A 4,859-nucleotide genomic window follows, 5' to 3' on the forward strand; every position below is an offset into this window, starting at 1 on the left:
ATAAGAGTGGGGCGGTGGTGCTTCGCTGAGCTGCCCTGAGGTTAGCGCGGCCCCGTGCTGGGCACCGGGCGCTTTCCCGCCTCCCTCAGGGCGCCGCTGTCCCGCCGCCCCTTCCTCAGGGGGTTCGGGGCACCCGGGTCCCCTCAAGGGGAAGTCAGGTTCCACCTCGGAAGGTCATTAACTTACTCGTGATTTAAATATCCCCCAAATCCAAGCCCAGCGCCCCATATGTTGGTCGAGGTTGCTCTGAGTGCCCTGTCCTGGAATCAAAAGCAGCGTAGCGCAGATGAGGGAAAGAGGAAAACCGAGGCACGTGGCGGGCACATGATGGAAAGAAAACAGTTTGATAAGGAAACATTTTCAGCAGAATCGCTTCTGGAACGACCATCTACTTTGTGTGAGTAGGGACAGAAAGGACTTTGGCTTTCTATCTCTGGAGACCAAGAGCTCAACTAAAGGCAATGCAGTTCCCATCAGAAAACATGCCTTTATCTTCAAAAAAACATGCCAGATTCAGGTAACAGAAAGGGGCGGGAGTCCTAGATAGAAGCAGCTACAGGGGCAGAGCTTTTACATCAGGGATGCTCGAGGTGGTGCCCAGGGCATGCCTGGTATACCCACACCCTGTGCCCTGATGGGCAGGGCCGCTGCCCGCGAGCACCGTGCCATGCAGCCCTTTTTTCTTCCTCCAGCCACGGGTTTGGGGCTTTTTTTACAGCTTACTCAGTTTCTGAAAGTAAGAGAACAGGCAAAAACTTCTGGGGAACATTTGTCCAAGGCTGTAGATCCTGGAAGGAAAGCACTGCCTTCCTGGAGAGCTGAGGAGGGTCTAAGCTATCGCAGTGGATGGGATTTAAAACCAGCCCTCTCCTCCTAGTCTTTCCCTCTAGGCTAGTGCTGGGCAGCTCCCTAAAGCAAGGGCTGGTTGTTTTGGATTCCCAGTCTGATGTGCCTAACGCAGTACTGGATTCCGCTGGATCCTTTTCATGGCTCTGGCATCTGAAAAAGAGATCTTACAACATTTGTCCTTCAGCATCTGCATGGCATGTTCAAATCAGGCCCTCACTCCTAAAATTGAGAATAGAATGGTATAATGTAAAATCTTCCCTTTCAAGAAAGAAGTTCCAAGCCAGCCTAAAATGTTTAGGATGTACTATTGCAGTCCTTACAACATTGAACATGAGCCTTAACCTTTCACATATATCCCACTTGGCAGTGGTTCCAAAACAATTTGAAGCCGGTTTGAGTTGCACACAATGTTTAACAGACCAGAATAATTTCCAATTAAATTTGACAAAACACGAACTACTGCATAAAAATTCAGAATTTGTGTATTACCTTGTGTAACGCAAGGCTGAAAGATAGTGTTAGTTGTGCTACCTGTCTGGGAATGCAAACATGATGTCCTGCTATAGATTTATCTAAGACCATATCCTTTAGGTAACTCTCTGTTCTCATCATCGTTCCCAAACATGTCATTAAACATATAGTTTAATAGGTGCTGAGCATGGATGTGCTGGTGTGACATTTCATTCTTCCTATGAAATTGCTGCAGACACCTATGACAGAAATTTACTGATATTTGATACTTCTCTCAAAACGTACAAGTGCTCCTTCTGTATTTACTGGGCACTTTACTGGGTAGTGTGCATATGTATATATGTGTATATTTACATATGCAAATGCTTGTGCCTCTTAAGAACAACAACATGGCCTCTGGGCGCAGTGTGTGCTGCTGGAAGCAGTGCGCTTGTCTAGTAAAGAGACACAGCAGAAGGGGTTGGTGCAGATCCTTTTTCCAACTCCAGTGTAACTGAGTATTTGCAAGGTAGTTTTGGTTGTGGGCAGGGGAAGAGATTTTTTTCCACCCACTATCAGCCACCTGCCTTTTAATATGGGAAAGAAAAAAAATTGGTTCATTATAGAGAAGTGAAATGCCTCATTATTTCCTCACAGTATTGATGCTGTAGGAGCTTGCTGTAACCCCTTTCTGCAGTTTATTTCCCCTTTTTCCTTGCACACTCTGTGAAAACAAGAGGAGAAATGTACTAGACATGGTCACTTCCTTCTTTCCTGTCCTCCACAAAAAAAAAAAAAAAAAAAAAGGAGAAGAATTTCCTGGAAGGAATGTGCTATATTATGTGAATGCAAGAGACAGAAATGTTGGGATTTGGGGGGGGTTTGGCTGGTTGGTTGGTTTTTGTTCTTTTAATTTTTTTAAGAAGGCTAGTTTCCTATTGGTTAGTATATTACTGGATCTATTAAAAATAGGATAATTTTATCATGGAATTTAATCATGAGCATTGTATTTTAAAACTAACGTCATTAGTCCACTAGCTAGTGAAACTGTGGTAATTAGAAACAGGACTGGAGACAGTCACGAGTATGGTAACTCTGTTAGATGTGAAGGATTTTTCAAGTTCAGGTAAAATGAGACTTCAGTGCTTTTCTCTCCCAGCAACAAATAGTAGAGATATGCCAAACGTAATAATTTGTGCCTTGCCATTGGCTGCACTTTTCTTTTTGTTGTCCCTTCTCACTGATGTGGGGTTTTTTTTTTAACTTAAGTGAGTGTCTTCTAGGAAACAGCAGCATGCGTCTCATGGAATTGTTGACAGCTGCACTTTAAAATACATTTTTGAGAAGAGAAGCATTAGTGTGTGCCAACTGAAGATCCTAGAATTCAAGAGAGTAACTTTCAAAACACTGATGTAGCAGTCTCCCATACCAAGCTGTCCTGGAAATCATAGCTGAGCAGTAGGTAGGTGAACCAGGAGGTAAAGTCTAAAGGTAAAGCTAGGTAATCTCTTGGCTAAACTGCAACATTTGCTTAAATTGGACTACAAAATACAATTTTACAGATGGATATTTCTCTTCACAAGCTCATCTTGACACAAAACAGTGTAATGTCAGGACTATGGTCCTAATATTAGAAGTCAAAGACTTCTACTTATTTCCAGCAGTCAGGACCCCACATTAGGGTGAGAAAGATAAAATCAGTGGCAGGGCAGGTAAATTGTCTAAGGAAAGCTAGATATAGAGAGGTAGAGAAAATAGTCATCTCTGCTGGCTTTTCCCTGCTGCCTGGGGCAGCCTGAGAGCTCACCTGGCTGCTTGGAGATCAGACATCTCCAGCACCTCCAGAAGCCACAGGCCACCCGGGCTGGCTTGCAGGGACCGTGGCAGGGCTATGAGGTGGGAATCCCGCTAGGCAAGACCCTAAAGGACACGTCTCTTGCTCCTCTCTCAGCAGTGCCAGCTTCTCCACGCTTAGTGATCAGGTCAGCGACCAAAAACTGGTCCCAGGGAAGAAATACTGGTGGGGAAACACACAGAAGAAGAGATGGAAACCTGCAGCAAGGGGAGAGAGGGGGATCACCCCTTTCTGTGCCAATGGGAAGTCAGAGCAGTCTATACCAATTGCGAAACTGCCTCCTTTGGGACCTGGAATGAAACTGCTCTTAAACTGCTATTCTGGCCTTTACAGTACTAAAAATCTGTCATGACAGTTGCATTAATTTTGAGCCTGGAAATAAAACAATCCCGCGACCCAGATATTCAGTGGAAAAGTGAATTACTCACTTGTTTTCTTCTCTTTTGGACACTTTTATCTTTGGCTGCTCTCAGTCAGCCATCATTGTGTGATGTCAAATATTCCTGAGCTCTTATTTAGCTCACACTATGCGATGGTTTACAGTGATGCATTTTGGGATGATAGTGGAAAATAATAGTGGCAATAAAAGTGATGTTTTTCTTCAAAACTAGAAATACTTTTGTAAAAGTTAAAATTATTTTGTGCCAAATGTACCTTCTCCCTCTCCCTGGTAAGATCAAAGCAGCTCTCTGGTATGCATACCCAGATCGAATAGGTATTGTAGCTGTGTAGCGCTGCTTGAAAGCTTTCTAGGTGAGTAGTACTGCTATGGTGGAGTTGTTGCAAATGAAGAGACAATATCTACTTCAAAAACAACATAAGCTAGAATTATGTATTCTTTTTAAAGTGCATATTTACCAAGTTATTAGTCATGAAGCTTTTCTATATCCTTCTATTGAGAAGAATCAGAGACTGGATAATTAGTTTATAAAGTTCCAGTTGATTTTGTTTTCTTCATTAGTGCTCGATATCAGGCAAATGCAGTGAAACTGCTGAGATATTTTGTCAGAATCTGATTACTAATCTCAAAGTTATCACAGCTATAAAAACGATTTTTTTCTTTAGCAGACAGAACAGGTGACACCAATGCAAGAACAAATAATTTTGGAAGAAAAGTTGAACATATTTTAAATGACCGAATATGCTGGACAGAAAAGATCCAGCTTAACTATAAAAGAGCTTGTGTTACAGACTTTAAGTCCCTGATGTTAGGGATGTCTCTTGCTCCTCTCTCAGCAGTGCCAGCTTCTCCACGCTTAGTGATCAGGTCAGCGACCAAAAACTGGTCCCAGGGAAGAAATACTGGTGGGGGAACACACAGAAGAAGAGATGGAAACCTGCAGCAAGGGGAGATGTTTAGGCTTGCCAATGTGACGCCCATCCACAAGAAGGGCCGGAAGGAGGATCCGGGAAACTACAGGCCTGTCAGCCTGACCTCGGTGCCGGGGAAGATTATGGAGCGGTTCATCTTGAGGGCGCTCACAAGGCATGTGCAGGACAACCAGGGGATCAGGCCTAGCCAGCATGGATTCATGAAGGGCAGGTCCTGCTTGACCAACCTGATCTCCTTCTATGACCAGGTGACCCGCCTAGTGGATGAGGGAAAGGCTGTGGATGTGGTCTACCTGGACTTCAGTAAGGCCTTTGACACCGTCTCCCACAGCATTCTCCTCGAGAAGCTGGCGGCTCACGGCTTAGACAGGTG

Source organism: Aptenodytes forsteri, unplaced genomic scaffold (assembly GCF_000699145.1).
Source record: "Aptenodytes forsteri isolate BGI_AS27 unplaced genomic scaffold, ASM69914v1 Scaffold299, whole genome shotgun sequence".
NCBI classification, from domain to species: Eukaryota; Metazoa; Chordata; class Aves; order Sphenisciformes; family Spheniscidae; genus Aptenodytes; species Aptenodytes forsteri.